We start from the raw sequence: 21500 nt of genomic DNA, 5'->3' as shown, positions 1-21500 counted from the left end.
AATCAACATCTTTGAGAAGGACAATTGGATCATGAAGATCGTGTTAGCTTTGTGTCCCCTTTGTCTTCTTACCTCACATCTTGAATCTCGGGTCGAGATTCTTGTTTAGTGGGGGAGAGTTGCCACGTCCCTAGCCTTGCTATGCACTTGGAATATCTTGGTTGCTGCATCATGTTTAACTTTCATGGAAACTTGAAATGGAGATTGACAAACCCTAGCACCAAAATTAAATCAAATAGGGTCAACCATAAAATATTTTTTAATAAACCCAGAATGTCCCTAAGAAAAGTTCATGATTTCTGGTTAAGGTGGAAACCTCTGCCAAAAATGATGAATATATTCTTAAATTATTTTTCGATTTTTAAATTAACTCATATTGTATTTGAATTAGGGCATTTAAATCCTATAAATATTTTAATGCTCTACAAATTCTGAAACTACTTGAGGGCTGTTGGGAATAATTTCACAAGTGCCCATAGTTATTTTCAGCATTTTATCAAATGGTTTGGTATATTTACTAAATCAAAACAAAACAGAAAAAAAATAGAAAAACAGAAAGAAAGGAAAGGAGAGTACTGAGCCACTTACCTGGCCTGGCGCTGTTACAGCCCAGCTGGCCAGCACACCTGGCGGCCCAGCCCACCAGGGGCAGCCTCGTCTTCTACCTCTTGCCAGTAGGCAGAGGAGAAGCTGGGCACGATGCACGCGCGCGCCACCACCACCCTGCTCGCCTGCCTCCTCGACGGCCTGGACGCCCTGGACGACGCCACGCCACCCCACAGAACCCCCTCGACCCCCTCTCACTCTCTCTCGTGCCTCTCCCCTCTCTGCTCTCTCTCCCACACGCGCCCGAGCGGAGCCCGTCACCGCCGCTTGCTGCTTCCGCGGCCACCGGCCACCCCATGCCCCGCCGACGCGCCAAGAAGCTCTGCCAAGACGCCCTCTTCCTCCTCGATGAGTCACGTGAGCTCGGCCGCCCAGCATCGCCGTCTGCATCGCCTTCTTCTTCCTCCGGTCGCCGAGATCGCCGGCAACGCCATGACACTGTCCGTGCTTCCCCGAGCCCACTTCGACGCCCCCTACAACCGCAGTGAGCCACTACGCCGAACCCCTCTCTCCCCATGCTCATTTGCCCCCTCTGGTTGTCGCTTCCGTCAAGCCCGAGACCTCACTACCACCGGCCATGGCGCCGCCGCGGCTACTGACGCCATTGCTCGCACCTGAGCGTGTCCCCGTGTTCAGTACTTCCCCAGGAGCACGCAGCACCCACCAGTTCCTCCCATAGTGCACCGTAGCGTCGAATCGGTCGGCGCCCGAACTCTGGCCGCCGCGGAAGCGGACACCGCCGTCGATTTAGGTCGTCTCCGGCGACCCCTCTAGCACCAGCCAACGCGGACGAGGCCCAGGGTTCCAACGGTGCCATCCGCGCCCCGAACCATGGCCTGTGCTGCGTTTCCGGAGCGCGCCGCCCTCTCGGGCCTCGCCGGCGTCATGTCGCCGGTGGGTTTGACCCATTTGACCATGTGGGCCCCGCCCCTGGTCAAACCTAGATTAGGAGTTAATCTAATATTAATTTAGTTAGTTAACTAATGACACTTACATGTGGGACCCACTGTTAGGTTTGACCGGACCGTCCCCCGTTGACCGCTGATGTCACACTGACGTCAGGCTGACGCAGTAAGTCATTTTCTGGATTTAAAATAATTCAGGAAATTCCAGAAAATTGTATAAACTTCCAAAATTCATAGAAATTCAACTGTAACTCCAAATGAGATAAATTATATATGAAAAATGATCAGAAAAATCCAATCTATCCATCTGTACCATTTTCATGCATGTTAGAACAACTTTTGTTCACTGTTTAGGTCAAATCATATAAATGGCATTTGAATTTCACATATGGAGTTTGGATTTGAACTTAGGGTTCAAACCAACTTCATTTAACTTTGTTGCTAGCTGCATTAGCTCAAAACACCAGCATGTTGCCATGTCATGATCATGCAACATAATGTGCATTGCATTGATTGTGCTCTTCCTTGTTTGCCGGTGATTGTCCCCTCTCGGTAGACGTTGGTTCGACGATGAGATCGATGACACCGATGAAGAGCTATATTATCTTCAGAAGTGCCAGGCAAGCAAAACCCCTTGTTCATTCTGATACAATCCTACTCTCTCGCTCCTGCTCTCTTTTACTGCATTAGGACAACAATGATTCATCTGTTACTTGCTGCGGTAGCTGAACCCCTTTATCCTCTGCATGACCTGTCATTGCCACAGTAAATAGATGAAACCCACTAGCATGAGTAGGAGTTGTTTGAGCCCTGATGTGCCTACTCATTCATTCTTGTTATCATGCCTGCTATTGCTTAGAGTTGTGTCAGGTCTGATTCATCGGGGATGAATCGGAGGTGTGTGAACATGTCCTACTGTTGAGAGCTAAGTGTGTGAACACGATTTGGTAAAGGTAGCGGTGAGAGGCCATGTAGGAGTACATGGTGGGTTGTCTCATTGAAGCCGTCCTTAGGAACTGAGTTCTGTGTTTGTGATCCATGAACAGTTACTACCACACATTGGGCTCCGGGCGCTCCAAGCTCTCTCGACTTATTAATCCACTCGATCTCTGTCCAGGAGTTGCAACTAGTTTCTGGTGTTTGTAGGTAGTGTTAGTAGTCTACCAAGTGGCACCCGGTACAGGTGGGCTTGGGACAGACTAGGCACAGTGGCCTGGTGTACCAAGTGGCACCCGGATGGTGGACTTGGGAACCCTGCACACATCATTTGGGGCCGTGAGCGACACCCCGGCCGGATCTCCTTGCGGATGGAACCCGAATAGGCGATAAACCTGGACGAGAGACTTGTGTGGTTAGTCAGGTCATGGCCGACACCGTCACGGGGCTTCCGCTTGAAGGTTGCCGAGTACATGTCGTGTAAACGACGGTAAGTGGTGAGAGCGTGTGTGAAGAAGTACACCCCTGCAGGGTTAATATGATCTATTTGAATAGCCGTGTCCGCGGTAAAGGACTTCTGGGTTGCCTGTACAGTTCATAGACAAGTGAAAGTGGATACTCTAAAATGCGCAAGATAAGCGTGAATGCTATGGATGGCGTTCTCGTAGGGAGGTGGGAGCGGATCCATAGTGGTGTATTGATATGGTGAATATGTGGACTCGTGTGCGCCACCTCAAAAGTGTTACTTGCAGTCGTAGTTCAGGTTAGCCACCGAGTCAAAGCTGGCTTGCTGCAGTTAAACCCCACCATCCCCTTTGTTGATAATGATGCATATGTAGTTAGTTCTGATGTAAGTCTTGCTGGGTACATTTGTACTCACGTTTGCCTATTTTATGTTTTTCCAGAGAGACTTCAGTCTCGCTAGTAGTTCCGCTTGGACTTCGACGTTTAGCTTGTTACCTCAGCTACGATCTTCTGCCTCGGCAGGATCTGGTAGTTAGTCAGGCTTCTCAGCCTTTTTCATTTATAGATGTCTGTACTCAGACATGTTAAGGTTCCGCATGTGCTTTGACTTGTATGCTTTGATTGTTGGGTCATGAGACCCATGTTTGTAATATCTCGCTCCTCGGAGCCTATTGAATAAAATACTTGAGTTGTAGAGTCATGTTGTGATGCCATGTTGTATTTGCACATATCGAGCATATTGTGTGTATGTTATTGAAATGCTTGGTATGTGTGGGATCTGACTATCTAGTTGTTTATCCTTAGTAGCCTCTCTTACTGGGAAATGTCTCCTAGTGCTTCCACTGAGCCATGGTAGCTTGCTACTGCTCCGGAACACTTAGGCTGGCTGGCATGTGTCCTTCTTCGTTCCCGTGTCTGTCCCATCGGGGAAATATCATTCAATGAATACCGGAGTCCTGTTAGCCCGCTACAGCCCGGTTCACCGGAGTCCTGCTAGCCCAGTGCTACAGCCTGGATTCACTCGCTGATGACCGACACGTTCGATGCTGGGTCATGGATGCCTGTCCCTGTAAGTTTGTGCCACTTTGGGTTTACGACTAGCCATGTCAGCCCGGGCTCCTTATCATATGGATGCTAGCGACACTATCATATACGTGTGCCAAAAGGCGCAAACGGTCCCGACAGTACCAGGTAAGGCGACACATGTGGGGATACCGTGCGTGAGGCCGCAAAGTGATATGAGGTGTTACATGCTAGATCGATGTGGCATTGAGTCGGGGTCCTGACAGTACCTGAGCATTGCGACTCATGGGCTCTTACTGGCTCTCCAGCCCTCACCCTCTGGCCTTGTCCACGGCATCGTGACCTGGCATACCAGCAACGGCTGAGCCCGCTTGAGGGCCGGGACCTCAGGACGTAGAGCACGAAGGGGAGCAAAGGCGAGAGGAAAGAGGCACATGGGGACCTCGCCAGGCAGCTCCTCGGCTATCGACGCGTGGGCCCGGCGCCGTTCCAAGGAGTGGTTTCTGACCCCCGAGATAAGTCATCCTCCGGAAACACTAGCCATCACAGCACCGACCTTGCACCCAATGCAGTTCCGTTTTGGCGACGTCGCACTCCTTTCTCACCGAGCGATGTTTGCTTGAGCGCTAAAGGGGACCTCCTGAGCATCGCTACTCAGGGGCTCTTACTGGACCCCGGGCCGCTCACCTCCTCGCCTTGACCACGGCATCGCGACCTGGCATACCTGCGACGGCTGAAGCCTGCTTTGGGACCGGGACCTGTGAGCGCAGAGCGTCAAGTCCTGGCGAGGTTCGAAAGGAGGAACTAAGCTGAAACAGGACGAGCATCCCTGACCACTTCATGATAAGGATCATATTAGCAAATGGGACTACAAGCACCTTACAAACCCCCGCGGGCTATGTTCTTCGATTCCTCGCAGGGAACAAAAGGAGAAAGTCCTAGAGAATGCTAACTACGCGCGCCTCCGAAAGAGACGCCATCATCAATAGTGGGCCGTCAGCCACTGGTGCCAACCCCGTACAGATCAGTGGCGACGGCGGCCTGACGAGCCCGCCCTGCTCCGGGAGTGATGGAAGCTCGGGGGCTTGTAGCTGTCATCGCTCGTCTCCGGGGTCGCGAGGAGCTCGGCAGAGTTGCTGGATCCTCCGACACCTTCGCTGCCTGAGGAGTTGCTACGGAAGCGGTTGACGGACCTAGTCCTCGCGGCGGCAGGGCCCCGGCCGCCTTTCCCAGGGCAGCACTCCAGCCGGCGTCCCTCCGCGTTGAAGACCTTGAAAAACATCAGGGAGGCGCCATCGTACTCGAGGTGGATTGCGAGGGCGCCACCCGTCCTGTAGCCCAGGCGATCTCGCCCCAGCCACGGGTCAGGTAGACCCTGCCCGGAGCGACGACCTTGACCTCCACTTCGATCGCAGGGGTACTACAGTCAGCATGCTGCAGCCAAAGCTCGATAGGCCCCCTCAGTGGGATCTCGAAGGCGAAGGAAGGAGGGAGGCGAATCCAAGACCGAGGAGGCGTGGTGGTGTGAAGCACGAGCTCGCGAGAAGAGCCCATGGCGTGAACTCCAGGAGGAACGACACGCACTGCTGTGATCCGTCGGCGGCGACGGCGCCTTTGGCGATGTCGCTCGGCGCCAGCATCTTCAGGACACTCGATCCGGGCGTACAAGGGCAGTGGGAATCCCGGCGGCAACCGCTCGAACCATGGCCTCGACACCTCCTACCAAGCACCTCCTTCCCCGTGGCAAGAGACGAGCCGTTTCTTCGGAGGAAGCGGAACAGGACCCTCTCGGGGGGCCTTCCCCTTCCCTTCGGCAGAAAACCGATGGATCGGTGCCATTGGTGTAGGAATGAGCAAGGACGAAGAGGAAGACGAAGAGTAGAGGGAAGAGATGGATTGGAAGGGCTCGTGCCGTTCCGTACATATAGCCGAGGAAGGCCAACCGTCGACTTCCACGGTCATAGGTAATCATGACCCGTTTTGCATGCAGGGACTTGTCAAATCGTGCAGTTACCGAGTCGTCATGGGGGAGCCAGGACGCCCATGTCCAATCGACCGCCACGTGGTGCCCAAGGACGCAGTCTATTGGGGCCCGTGGCACTTCGCACTTGCCTCTTCGCTTCCCTGCTAAGCCAAGTCCAAGCACACCTTGAGCCTGGGGGCTACTGTCGGCATTCTGGGAACGAGGGTACCCAGACGTGCCTGCCTGCGGCCTGCGGTGTGGCTCAAGGAGTGGCCTAGTACGGCCCATCTTCATCAACACATGCTCAAGACCCTCGCGAGGGGCCAAGCCTCGTGGGGCGGCCGACAGGAGGCTTCCTCAGGCACGACCTCGTTAGGCTGGCTCGTGAGGAGGCGGAGAGATCAAGGAGGGGTACCTCACGAGGTGCCCGTGATGCAAGCCACGACGACCAAGGCCAGGCGGGCGCCAGGCGGGCGCCGGCCTGCGTAGAGTCCTTGTTTCCTCTTTGGTCCAAAGGGGACAAGCGCAGGCGAGGGTATCAAGAAAAGGCAACCATTTCGGTGCAATAAGACCAAGACCAGCAGGACGGCAGGACGAAGGTCATCGTGGAGCCCAAGCCAGCGTCATCATCAGGGTCTTTAGCAGGCGAGGACCAACTTTAGTCAGGATAAGTGTACTAGATGTTCCCCTTCAAAATGGCCAATTGTTGGTGCCCTTCCCGCTCGATATTTGGGAAGAGGCCCGGGGACTTCGCCTATAAATAGGACTAGCCACCCACAGGGTAGGAGAGAGATCGGATCCACATCTGAGACATAGAGAGAGATCGGATCGACATCTGAGACATAGAGAGAGATCGGATCCACATCTGAGACATAGAGAGAGATCGGATCCACATCTGAGACATAGAGAGAGAGAAAGAGAGGCGACTGAACTCCCCTAGCAGTTCATCGCCCCAGCCAAGAACAGACCCTCGCGAGGCTGTTCTTCCCTTGTACTATTCTTCGTCAGCCCCAGAGGCAATCCACACACCGCAAACTAGAGTAGGGTATTACACCACAATGGTGGCCTGAACCATTATAAATCTCGTGTTGCTTGTGTTGCTCTTCGTGTAGTTTAGATCCTGGCGAGGCGGTGAGACATGGGTAGGCTGGAGGTGTGATCTCCGCGCGCACCCTAGTGTTCGAACCTTGAGGGTCTACAGGAACCCGAAATCCGACAGCGACTAACCCCTAACATAGAGGTAGAGTTTTTGTCATTTTGCTCCTATCCATCCTCTTTGGTGCGCAGGGTACATGGATGTTTCCGCCAAGCCAAGTGGAAGGAAGAGAACAAGCCGGCGCTTCGGATCCGGCAAGCCAAGCTTTCCAAGGGCCAAAGACACGAAGGTCCACCCATGGCCAGTCAGGGTTGCTGAGGGCTGCAGATTCATATAAGTTTTCCCATCCCTTGTCATGCATTCCCATATGAAACTTGGGACATACGGAATCTCATTTTGTTCCAACGCTGCCGTGCTCCCCTCGTTCCTATCTCCCAAAAGCTTCTTGGGTCGGAATATGGTTGTAGCCGCGACGGCAAGGAAGCAAGTGTAGGGCCCACCCCCACTTCGTCCCTGCCTCCGCCAAAGGCATGAGTATGGACGAACGGAGTGGGGGAATGGCATGGCCTGCTGCCGAGCAGCGGTGTTTATATTGAAAATAATAAGGATTTCTTCCTTGGTATGGGCTTTGCTCACATGCACACACAAGACCCGACAAGCACCCTTTTTCCATTAATACGTTCCATACAGGTACAGTTCGTACGAAATGTAAACATGAACAGAGAGATTAAATGTTTTAGATCTAAATAAGGCATGTGAGCTTACAAATTGAAAAATATAAGATGCCCGTAATCCCTTTCTTGTCCCTCTCCTCAGGAAATGAAACAAGAAAGCGAAAGGGCAGAAGGAGCGCCTAGGTGAGGTACGAGCAGCAGAAGGCACCAAGAGAACATGTCGGCGGTCGCCTAGGAGAGGGTTGGCAGTGGTGGCACCGGAGGAAGAGCTGGAATATGAGGCTGCGGTCCGTCAATATGCTATGAAGGCGTCGGTGCCATCGTACTCCGACTTGATGGCCCGCCACCCGCCTTCTTTGCCTTCTCCGGCCTCCCCACGCCAGCAGCCCAAGGAGGCGACCCTGAAAAGTTCAAGGAGCTGGCGACACAGATGATGGGGTCGCCGGTGTTGCCCTGGAGCGGCGCGCCCAACGCTTAGTCGGAACCGTCATCCTGCCAACCGCTACCCTCGTCATCGCTGCCGCTGTCCTCCTCGCCACTCTCGCTCTCCACGCAGCACCTTACACGAGTCCCGAAGTTCCCAAAGACCTTGACGGAGAGGAGGCCACTCTCTATTAATTTGAAATGGATATTGAGCCCCTCCGTCAGGCTGTGGATGCGAGCAAAAGTCTTCCACCCTCAGCGAAGATACATGACGTGAGGGGCGGGGAACTCGACGTCGGCCCATGTGTCGTTGTTCCCACAGCCCCTCATATGCAGTCGTAGCGCCTGCGGCGGGTCTAGCTCCATCTCCCACACAAATGGGGTCGGGAGGCAAAGACGACGGAGCGCCGGCTGTCGCAGCCTGATGAAGAACACGTAGGGGTTGTCCCCAACATGGCCCTCCACCAGGGGAGGGGACGCTGGCGGAGGCAAGGCCGACGCGCCGCCCCGTCCTCCTCTTCCTCGAGCGTCGTGATGGCCTCGACCCCGCGCCCTCCCCCTGCCTCTAATGCCTGGCTCCGCCACCACGAGCTCTTGGGGAGGGGCGACACATTGTCTAGCAGAGACCCTGGCCACCACCGATGAAGTATCACCACGCCCTCTCGCCATGGCAGAAGGGATGAGGGAGCAGGAATGGGGAGAGGCAGATGACAAAGGATTGAGAGGCACCATTCCTCGTGTTCCCCTCCTTATATGGACGGGATCGGGGCTCGGCCGGCCCTTTCACCCAATTAGGCTCATTAAGGTGACAGCGGGCGAGGCCATCGACCGCCCTTCCCGCCCAATTGAAGGCGCGTGGGAATCAACCCACGCGCGCACGACTTCTCATATCCTGCGCGCCTGACATTCGCTCTACGCCGTGCATGCAGCGTACATGGCGTGAGAGACGGGCGTTGTGGGACGTATGGAATGACGGTTCCTAGGTAAGGACAGTAAATGAGCAGCGGTCCTGCGGCCTTGAAGGGACATGCAAGCCGCCTCTTTACTGTTCACCGCAAGATGATGCAAGTGTGCTTCGGTCACGCGCGTGTGAGCAACCCCCACGTCATGCATTCAACACGGGTCATGGGGAAGCGCAGCAGACGGAAAGTTACCGCGGTAAAAAGCCACTCCGCCTGCCCGCGCACCTTTCTGGGCCTGGACCAACAACGTGTCACGCTTATGTGTGGCCCAGGCCCGGGGCTCCTGTCGGTGTACTAAAATAGGGGAGCTCTTTTGTACCCCTTATTTGTGCAAAGGCAGTCATAGCCGCCCCCATGACCACACTTGATCAGGGCAGAGACAGGAAATCAGAGCCATAAGACGACCCAAGCAACGTTATGAGAGAGGCATGAAGAGCAACAAGGTGAGGTGGTTTCCCCCGACAAGACCCTTGCCGGGGCAGCCCCCACGGCCCCGGCAAGGCCCTTGCAGGGGCAGCCTACCTGACGCCAGTAGGGCACGCCACCCTTGAGCCCCAGCTCCTCTAGCACCGCCGACCGCGTTGGGACCAAGTCTGGGGAGGCGCCTCCGTGATGGCATGCAGATCTTTGTGAAGACAAGAACAACACTTCAAATCAGAAGAGTAGAAAGACGACGAACCTCGGCGAAATCCTCACCGAGGAAAACCACAAGACCCAATATACAAAAAAAACCACAAGACCCCCGGCAAGATCCTTGCCGGGGACGACCGCAATGCCGCGACAAGACCCTTGTCGGGGCCCCGGCAGGGCCCTTGCCGATGACATCCACGAGGCCATGGCCAGGCCCGCATGCGTGAGGTTTCTGCCACTGCTCCCATGCAGCTGCCAGCCCACTAGCTGAGCAGGCACCTGCGTGTCGGCACAAGGCTTGTCGGCCAACTCAGCGTGTGCCTACGTGGTGGCATGCAAATCTTCATGAAAGCCCTACCACCACGCCACCTCAGCAGCCTGCCAGCCTACATGGCACCACCGCCTCGCTGGACCAGGCGCGTGTCGAGGTAGGGCGAAGCGGCGGTAAAGTGAAGGGGACACGTCAGGGGCGCATTAAATGCACTTTGTCCCGTAATGGTAAGGGATAGGCTTAATCACAGTACCCCGATGCCACCTCCGTTGTGCCACTGTGGCGATCCCCTTGCCTACAAATGGAGGCCCAAGGCATGCAGGAGAAGGATTCAGACTTTTGGACAAGTTACGCCCATTGTAGCTAGTTCAAGAACCTCAAGAACACAAATACACACATCCAAGCAGGACTAGGGTATTACGCATCTCTACGGCCCGAACCTGGGTAAACGACCCGCGTGCTTGAACTGACTGCTGATCCTGCTCTCCTCACCACCCAGCGCCCCACAACTGGAGTAGGGATTCTTGTGATCCCATAGGTGTCATTCCCACCAACATATTGTTATTTGCCCACCCAACATGAACCACATAGAAGATCCCAGGTGAACCAGATAGTAGGCAGATACTATTCGTTGCTGCCTCGATATGAGACCCACGGGCGTTTTTAAAACTCAAGCCTGAACAATAAAGTAGCAGGTAATAATAACCGATGTATAACATAAGCAAACACGAAAGACTGCGACCTCTCTTCCGGAACTGTGTAGTCCTTAGGTTCATCTGCTCAGTCGATGATGGTAATGGAGATGGCGTGGCTGCCGGCAATGGGGAAGATGATGTGAGGCGGCAAAAGAAAGTCTGCAGATGGAATCTCTACTGCAGTGAACTAGTGCACCTCAGGTGGGGTGGATGACGGCATGGCAGGAGCAGGACATAACACAGAGTTTTATTTGATGGCTATCCGAAAATGAAGTAAATCAGTAACGGCTCCTAAGAATTGGAGGATTCTATAAATGCAGGGAAAGGAAAAACACATGAATAGGATAGGAATGCATGTGCAAAAGAGTGCATTTGGAAACATACGATTTCAGTCAACCTGGGTGTTTGGTTCACATGAATTGGAAGAACACAAGAATGGAGAAACATGGTCAAATTAAAGTCAAACCACATGAAAATGAAAAAATTAAGAATCTTATTATGCTAGTAATGCAATTAGTTCTATTTGTCATGCATATTAGTTTGTAAAGGACATCCAAGTGAATATTAAAATTCCTACGTTTTTTCTTTGAAAGAGACACCAAAGGAAAAAATCCTCCAGTTTTGCTTTGCTCCACTCCTTCTAGCCAAATGCACGAATAGTAGTACCATAGTAGTTGCATAGCAAAGGATCCCTCAAGGATCGACATGAACGCAAAGTAACAAAGTGATGCGACGAGTGTACTACCTCTTTGGCATAGCCTTGTGAACCTCAGTGAGGGAGTCCTGGACTAGGGGGTGTCCGGATAGCTGGACTATCATGGTCGGCCGGACTCCAAGACTATGAAGATACAAGATTTAAGACTTCGTCCCGTGTCCGGATGGGACTTTCCTTGGCGTGGAAGGCAAGCTTGGCGATACGGATATGTAGATCTCCTACCATTGTAACCGACTCTGTGTAACCCTAGCCCTCTCCGGTGTCTATATAAACCAGAGGGTTTTAGTCCGTAGGACGAACAACTATTACAACAATCATACCATAGGCTAGCTTCTAGGGTTTAGCCTCCTTGATCTCGTGGTAGATCCACTCTTGTACTACCCATATCATCAATATCAATCAAGCAGGAGTAGGGTTTTACCTCCATCGAGAGGGCCCGAACCTGGGTAAAAACATCGTGTCCCTTGTCTCCTGTTACCATCCGGTTAGACGCATAGTTCGGGACCCCCTACCCGAGATCCGCCGGTTTTGACACCGACATTGGTGCTTTCATTGAGAGTTCCTCTGTGTCGTCACTGATAGGCTTGATGGCTTCTTCAATCAACAACAATGCTGTCCAGGGTGAGACTTTTCTCCCCGGACAGATCTTCGTGCTCGGCGGCTTTGCACTGCGGGCCAATTCACTTGGCCATCTGGAGCAGATCCAAAGCTACGCCCCTGGCCATCAGGTCAGATTTGGAAGCCTAAACTTCATGGCTGACATCCCCGGAGACTTGATGTTCGATGGATTCGAGCCACAACCGAGCGTGCCGCACTGTCACGATGGGCATGATTTAGCTCTGCTGCCGAGCAGTACCTTGGAGGCCGCACACGAATCCACTCCGACCCGTCCTTCGCAGCCGACCGTGCAAATCGAGGACAGGTGGCTGGACACCGCCTCGGGAGCTGCAACTTCTACGGCGATGGAGCCGAATACTGACCTTGTCCCTTATAAAGCTCATGACTCCGAGGTGCCGGACTCCTTGCCGGACTCCGAACCTCCTGCGCCCCCGCCAACCGAATCCGATTGGGCGCCGATCATGGAGTTCACCGCTGCGGACATCTTTCAGCACTCACCCTTTGGCGACATCTTGAATTTGCTAAAGTACCTCTCGTTATCAGGAGAGCCCTGGCCAGACTGCGGTCAGGATGGTTGGGATGCGGACGATGAAGAAATTCAAAGCCCACCCACCACCCACTTTGTAGCCACTGTCGACGATCTAACCGACATGCTAGACTACGACTCCGAAGACATCAGCGGTATGGACGACGATGCCGGAGACGATCAAGAAACAGCTCCTACCGAGCACTGGAGGCCCACCTCAACTCATGATGTATATATGGTGGACACCCCAAAAGGAAGTGATAACGAGGAACAACGGGACGCGGCAAAGGATAATTCCGCCGACCAACAACCAAAACGGCGACGCAGGCGCCGCCCTAAGTCCCGGCTCGACAAAAACAGCACTCCTAATGACCCAGCAATAGAGCAGGGCAAACCAGTGGGTGACGAACATGCAACTAAGCAACCATCCGAATGGGACGAATCGGATAATCAATCCATGCCCGGCAAAAACAACAGTCCAGACGATCTCATGCCGGACACACCACCGGAGCATAAGAACCTTCACAAAAGATTTGTCGCCACTGCAAGAAGACTGAAGAAGGAAAAACGGAAGCTCAAAACAGCGAAAGACATACTCAGAATGAGGTGGAGCAAAGTACTCAAGACCGCGGACAAATATGGCAATGGCCACCAAACAAAGAGCTACCCGAAGCGCAAGCTGCTGCCCGAATTCGACGAGGAGGCCATTGAGTCCCCACAGTCAAAAAGCAAAGAGGCCGCTTGGTCGGATAGACGACCAGATGACGGGCCAAAAGCGACAAGCGGCGCCGCACACAAGCCGACACATGATCCTCTTAAAACAGATGGCCCGGTCAGGTCCATTTATGGTCTAAAAAAGAGGGCCCCAGAAAGCAACACAACACGCCGCATGTTCGAAGATAACAGCACACCTAAATACAGGGGCGCCGCACACCCACTATGTTTCACCGATGAGGTGCTGGATCACGAATTCCCAGCGGGATTCAAGCCCGTAAACATAGAGGCATACGACGGAACAACAGACCCCAGAGTCTGGATTGAGGATTACATCCTGCACATACACATGGCTAGAGGAGATGATCTCCACGCCATAAAATATCTACCCCTCAAGCTCAAAGGGCCAGCTCGGCATTGGCTCAAAAGCCTCCCAGAAAATACTATTGGAAGTTGGGAAGAGCTCGAGGACGCGTTTAGAGCAAATTTTCAAGGGACTTATGTCCGCCCTCTGGATGCAGATGATTTAAGTCACATAACTCAACAGCCCGAAGAGTCAGCGCGCAAATTCTGGAACAGGTTCCTTACTAAAAAGAACCAAATAGTTGACTGTCTGGACGCCGAAGCCTTAGCAGCTTTTAAACATAATGTCCAAGACGAATGGCTCGCCAGACACCTCAGCCAAGAGAAGCCGAGAACAATGGCCGCGCTAACAAGCCTCATGACCCGCTTTTGCGCGGGGGAAGACAGCTGGCTAGCAAGATGCAGCACCAGCGACCCGAGTACATCCGAGATCAGAGATGGAAACAGAAAATCACGGCGCAGAAAAGACCAGCGCCGAAATAAAGAAAAAAGCCCAAAGAACACTGCGGTAAACGCCGGATTCAAAAGCTCGCGGCCGATCAACAAAACACTGCCTCTTAAGGACAACAGTGACGAGCTATCCAACTTAAACAAAATTTTGGATCGGATATGTCAAATCCACAGTACCTCCAGAAGGCCTGCAAACCACACCCACAGAGATTGTTGGGTCTTCAAACAGTCCAACCGACTCAACGCCGAACACAAGGGGCTCGACCCGCCAAGCGAGGATGATGACGAACCCCACCAGCAGAGCGCCGGAAAACAAAAGACTTTCCCATAAGAAGTCAAAACAGTAAACTCACTTCATGTGATAATAGGGAACAATAGTACGGCACCCGCTAAAGCACGTGTCGCACGGTCCACCCCAGCGGAACCCCGAGATTGGATGTTAAAACCAATTACTTTCGACCACCTGGACTATTCCAGAAGTATTCGAAATGCAGGATGGATTGCTCTGATATTGGATCCTATAATCGACGGAATACAATTTACACAAGTCCTAATGGATGGTGGCAGCGATTTAAACCTGCTATATCCGGGCACAATCCGCAAGTTGGGGGTAGACCTTACCAAAATTCGACATAGGCGCACTTCCTTTAAAGGAGTGACGCCAGGCCCTTACGCCAAGTGCACGGGCTCCTTACTACTAGAAGTTGTGTTCGGGTCACCCGACAACTTCCGACGCGAAAAGCTTATCTTTCATGTCGCCCCATTCAAAAGTAGCCATCAAGCACTATTGGGACGTGAAGCTTTTGTCCGCTTTAACGCAATACCACATTACGCGTCTCTTACACTTAAAATGCCCGGTCCACGCGGCATCATCTCATTAAAAGGTCATTCAAGACCCCGGACATAAATAAGCTAGGGGCTCCCTAGCCGCACACCCCTTCACAAGGGGCTGTGCGTATGAGCAATAAGGAGCCAATAAAAGCTCAACCTTATTAATTTATTCATGCTTTGTTTTAAATATATTTTTGACATGATTTCTTTTCAAACTAAGTTCCTCTCTTTTACAGATGATCAGCGTGTTACACCCGTCCAGGATATAGCACAATGGAGACACAGGCGCAGACGTGCAGTAGGGATCCGTTGCAAGGATTCTTTTCAGATTAAGGCCCTGCGTAAACCTTTTTTACTGTCTCTTGTTGCTACATATCCCCTGGTTTCTCATTATAACCAGAGAGGAGGCTGACGTTTTGGCATCAGCCGCGTCAGAGGACCTTGCGTGTACCTGGACACGAGGGGCTTAGGGCATTGTTCTGCCTGTTATCATAAAGACCGAATACCTTAGGGAGTGTTCGGCGTCTCAAGTTAGGCCTTATATGCATCAGCTCCGAATCATGTCTTTGGTCAATTGTTGGGTTTGCCCGGCTCCTGTCTTTTGCTGCCTTACGTTCCATATCATCGGCTAACGCGGCACCAGGAGAACTACTGCGATTGTGCCTCGGTTCGGCCGGGCGAGCACCTCAGTAGAGAAAGCTGAAAACTGACTGTCATGATACAGCGAGAGACTGGTCAACCACTCGATCGACGACCGGAATGTTTAGAATTCCTCCGCTTTGACAAAGGACCGTTTCCCGGTCAGGCACATACGCGCCCCGAATTCGGAAAGCGTGGTGCCCCTAGGGGCTATATCGTAGCCCCACCCTCGAACTCCTATGGCTAAGTGAAAATGATAAAGCATTATAGTCCGGTTTCCTCGTTTGCTACGCTACCACCTCCTTCACAGGACCGAGACGTCGGATTAAGTGTGAAAATGCGCTACTTTTGCAAACACCCCCGCACCTTGTGCGTGGGGTCTGAAGCCGACGACTGCCATCTTTCAGGTTATACACACATATACATAAACGGCCGCACAGGAGATATTTCAATACTTGAACGCTGCCCCCCTTGAGTTTTATTAGAAAGGCAACATAGAACTACATGAGTGCCCTGTTAAATTTTGGAATTATTCCGGGTTCATTTGTCCTTTTTTATACATTAATCGAGTTTCTGGCATTTAATGTGCATAATTCAAATTTGAACTACAAGCACATGCTCCCGTGCACCAAACTTGGTGAAAAATCACATATGTGTTCTTTGGTGAATTTCTAGGTCCCATGCAAGAAATGGGAATAAAATTCAAACATCTGGGCATCGTGGCTCGGCCGAGAACATTGAGAAACTTGGTTTAAAATTCTTGTAAATCCAAAACATGTCTGAAAATCATGAAACTTGGCATGGTGTCATGTCATGGTACTACCATGTTGTGGTAAAAAAATTGGCCAAATAGGAACAAATTTCGGTATAAGATTCCTGCAAACCGAAACTTCTCTCAAGAAGGCTCGTGGTTCTGAGAGGGAATGTGCCACCTTTGAGTGTGAAATGATATACGCTGCCCCCCTTGAGTTTGTTTACAAAGGCAACATAGAACTACATGAGTGCCCTGTTAAATTTTGGAATTATTCCGGGTTCGTTTGGTCTTTTTATACGTTAATTGAGTTTCTGGTCATTTAATGTGCATAATTCAAATTTGAACTAAAAGCAAATGCTCCCGTGCACAAAAGTTGGTAGAAAAATCACATCTATGTCCACGGGTGAATTTCCAGGTACCATGTAAGAAACAGGAATAAAATTCAAACATCTGGGCATCGTGGCTCGGTCGAGAACATTGAGAAACTTAGCTTTAAAATTCTTGTAAATGCAAAACACGTCCGAAATTCGTGAAACTTGGCATGGTGTCATGTCATGGTACTACCATGCTGTGGTAAAAAAATTGGCCAAATAGGAACAAATTTTTGTATCAGCTTCTTGCAAACCAAAACTTCTCTCAAGAAGGCTCGTGGTTCTGAGAGTGAATTTGCCACCTTTGAGTGCGAAACAATATACGCTGCCCCCCTTGAGTTTATTTACAAAGGCAGCATAGAACTACATGATTGCCTTGTTAAATTTTGGAATTATTTCGGGTTCATTTGGCCTTTTTTATACAATAATTGAGTTTTTGGTCATTTAATGTGCATAATTCAAATTTGAACTACAAGCACATGCTCCCGTGCACCAAAGTTGGTAGAAAATTAGCATTTGTGTCCTCGTGTGAATTTCTAGGTCCCATGCAAGAAATGGGAATAAAATTCAAACATCTGGGCATCGTGGCTCGGCAAAGAACATTTAGAAACTTGGTTTTAAAATTCTTGTAAATCCAAAACACGTATGGAAATCATGAAACTTGGCATGGTGTGGTAAATAAACTTGGCATGGTGTGGTAAATCATGAAACTTTTGGTATACGTAGGCTCATGGTTCTGAGAGGGAATGTGCCACCTTTTAGTGCAAAACGATATACGCTGCCCCCCTTGACTTTCTTTACAAAGGCAACATAGAGTACACGAGTGCCCTGTTAAATTTTGGAATTATTCCGGATTTGTTTGGCCTTTTTTATACATTAATTGAGTTTCTGGTTATTTAATGTGCATAATTCAAATTTGAACTACAAGCACATGCTCCCGTGCACCAAAGTTGGTAGAAAAATCACATCTGTGTCCTCGGGTGAATTTCTAGGTCTCATGTAAGAAATGGGTATAAAATTCAAACATAATGTCATCGTGGCTCGGCCGAGAACATTGAGAAACTTGGTTTTAAAATTCTTGTAAATCCAAAACACGTCTGAAAATCATGAAACTCGGCTTGGTGTCAAGTCATGGTACTACCATGCTGTGGTAAACAAATTGGTCGAAGAGGAACAAATTTTGGTATAAGCTTCTTGCAAACCGGAGATTCTCTCAAGAAGGCTCGTGGTTCTGAGAGGGAATGTATCACCTTTGTGTGCATAAGTCAAATTTGAAATACAAGCACATGCTCCAGTGCACCAAAGTTGGTTGAAAAATCACATGTGTGTCCTCGGGGTAAATTTCTAGGTCCCATGCAAGAAATGGGAATGAAATTCAAAATTCTCGGCGTCGTGGCTGGGATGGAAACATTGAGAAACTTAGTTTTTTAATTCCTGTAATCCGAAACACGCATGAAAATAATGAAACTTGGCTTGGTGCCATGACATGGTACCAACATGCTGTGGTAATTTTGCTGTTCGATTTGCGAAGGCGCACACATTAACAATGAACAAAGTCATTTTGGAACAAGTGTTGTCACGTTACAATCGGAAACACTAGTATTATTTAAACCATGGGCATTCTTTTTACCATTTATGTGCGGCCACGCATCCCCTTTTTTAGTTAGCTAGGAGGCGTCGTGCAGGGTAGCTATTTGAGTACGAGAGGCGTGCGATCATACCCCTACGCGTGCTTACCGGGAGGAGAGCCCTTTGACCTCATCTGCCATCCACCTCCCTCCCAAGGTCTGCATTAATGGCGCCCGAGCCTCTGTTTAATGGCGTGGCTATGTCTCACTCGACTAAGATTTAAGAGAGAAAAAATAAAATATGAAAAGAAAATTCTGCATGGATCTTGATGTAAGATCCGACGGACCTATATAGCATCTACTGCGACTTATAGCAAGACTGATGAATATATAAGGATGACGATAGTGGATAATAATTGTCTTACATAATTAGGATGATAATTAAAAAAAGCCACATGCAGCTTTGCCCGAAATACACAAGGGCAAAAGAAGAAGGAAGATAACGATCTGGCTCGCTGATCTCTACTTTCTTGATGCGTTGCTGCAGGCCACGGGATCTAGTCTCCGCGGCGAGTGGCGATGAGCTCTTTCGTGTCCATAAGTTTCTTGACGATGACGCCAGTTCTCTTCAACAAGGCACTGGTCTCCTCCTGCTGGTCTACACTTCGGATGATCTTCGCCCTCAGCAGGTCACGCTCAGCCCAGAGCCTCTCACTGCCCTCCGTTAGTTGCCGGATGACGCTGGTAGCCTGTTCAAACGAGGCTCTCATGTCGTCCTGCAACCTCGCCAAGCCAGAGATCTGATCCATCTGGCTATAGACGATCACATGCATGCGCCTATAAGAGTCGTCGCCTGCCCGCGAGACATTTTCCCAGGTCGCCGCGGCGTGGCGGGACATCTCTGCTGCTTCCGTGGCGCGGCCGGACCAGCCTGCTGCATCGATGGTGCGGCGAGACCTCCATGATGCTTCGGCGGTGCGGCAGGACCTCTGTGCTGCTACTTCCGTGCGGCGGGACATGTCGGCTGCTTTCGTGGCGAGGCCGGACATCTCTTGTGCTTCTGCTTCCATGCTTGCCTCTCCCTGGTGGTAACCTCTCGACCCAGAACTCACGCTGGCCATGCCTGACGCAAGGGAAGGATGCTGAATGACTTATTTGTTTTTGTGGATGAGGAGTTGAGGAGGAATGTGCAGTCATCTTTGCATAGTACTATTTACAACCGAGTACTAATACGCTCCTAAGTGGGAATCTGTTTAGGTTGTGATCGGCGTGAACAGGTTTGCAATTAAATATAGCATGGTAGTACTCCCTCTGTCTAGGTGTGTAAGTAACCTTACGGAAACCAAATAATCCCAAAACACTTAGGCGCGGTGCATCAACTTCTACCTCGTTTCTTGTTTCTTGACATATCAGCCAATAAGAGATAAAGGGTGTGCATTCTTTTAATGACTTGAGACTATCAAACACGACATGTAGTGATTAGTTCATTTGCATGCAATACTATTAATTAGCAAATAAACATTAACGTTTCTCGTTTTCCTCTCCTCCTTGGACACGGTGAATAGCCTAAGATGACTTACTCACCTAGATGGAGGGAGTAGTAGTAATTTGGAATGTGATGAGACGCAAGCTCAAAATTTATTGACGGTTCTAGTTTCGAAGTGTGGCACTTCGTACGTGGGCACGTGTTCTTGGCCGTGGTGTAGCATATGCCACGGTAGTTCTTTTTCTACTGCTGTGTATGTGCAATAACTGGCACCGTCGGATACATATCTTATGGTTATTGGGGCGTTCGACAGGAATAGCCGCGTGGCGAGCTATAGACTAGTCTTTTTTCAGAAGCATTACACCTTTCTCTGAGGACTTATCGCATGCACCATCTCTAGCTCCCTAGTTCGATACCACCCACATACACTTCTACTCTGAGTTTACTACGTTATACAGGAAGAGAAGAGGTGCATGCATGCATGCACTCGTCCTCTCTCACACACGCATCTGTAGCTACGAATTGTAGTGTTCTCAACCATCCGATTGGCTCTATCATAGGTTTCACGTTGCTCCTTGGCCTTGAGATTGAGAAGTTTAAAACGCGAAGGATAAGCTGGAGGTGCGAGGTTTTGGTTAATGTGCGGGCCGCACACAGCACTAACACGACACGAGCTTCGTATGCCTAGTGCGCAGTCTAGTGAGTTGTCCAACACAACCAGGCCCTGCTTGGTATATGCGCCTCAACTTATGCGCAGAGAAATTAGGGTCGGATAGAGTAGTTGGGGAACGGGGAAGAAATTCAAAATTTTCTATGCATCACCAAGATCAATCTATTTATAGGGGAAGGGGAGAGGGGGCCGGCCCCCTTAGATCGCATCTAAGGGGTGAGGGCAGCCAAGTGGGGGGACTTGCCCCCCAAATTGGTGGGAGGCGCCCCAACCCCCTAGGGTTTTCAACCCTAGGCGCCTTGGGCCCTTGGGGGCGCACCAGCCCACTAGGGGGCTGGTTCCCACCCTTGTTTAGCCCATTTAGTCCCCCATGGCAGGTGGACCCACCCGGTGGACCCCCGGACACCTTTTGGTGGTCCCGTCAATACCGGTAAACCCCGAAATTATTCCGGTGACTGAAACTTGACCTCCCATCTACAAATCTTTACCTCCAGACCATTCCATAACTCCTCGTGACATCCGAGATCTCATCCGGGACTGCGAACAACATTCTGTAACCGCATACTAATTCCCATAACAACTCTACCATCATCGAGCCTTAAGTGTGTAGACCCTACGGGTTCGGGGATCATGCAAACATGACCAAGACAACTCTCCAGCCAATAACCAACAGCTGGATCTGGATACCCATGTTGGCTCCCACATGTTCCACGATGATCTCATTGGATGAAGCACGATGTCGGGGATTCAATCAATCCCGTATACAATTCCCTTTGTCAATCGGTACGTTACTTGCCCGAGATTCGATTGTCCGTATCCCAATACCTCGTTCAATCTCGTTACCGGCAAGTCACTTTACTCGTTCCGTAATGCATGATCCCATGACTAACTACTTAGTCACGTTGAGCTCATTATGATGATGCATTACTGAGTGGGCCCAGAGATACCTCTCTGTCATACGTAGTGACAAATCCCAGTCTCGATTCGTGCCAACCCAACAGACACTTTCGGAGATGCCTATAGTGTACCTTTATAGCCACCCAGTTACGTTTGTGACATTTGGTACACCCAAAGCATTCCTACAGTATCAGGGAGTTGCACAATCTCATGGTCTAAGGAAATGATACTTGAAATTAGAAAAGCTTT

This window comes from Triticum aestivum, chromosome 1B (genome assembly GCF_018294505.1).
Source record: "Triticum aestivum cultivar Chinese Spring chromosome 1B, IWGSC CS RefSeq v2.1, whole genome shotgun sequence".
In the NCBI taxonomy this organism is placed as follows: Eukaryota; Viridiplantae; Streptophyta; class Magnoliopsida; order Poales; family Poaceae; genus Triticum; species Triticum aestivum.
Note: the sequence above shows the minus strand (reverse complement) of the source record.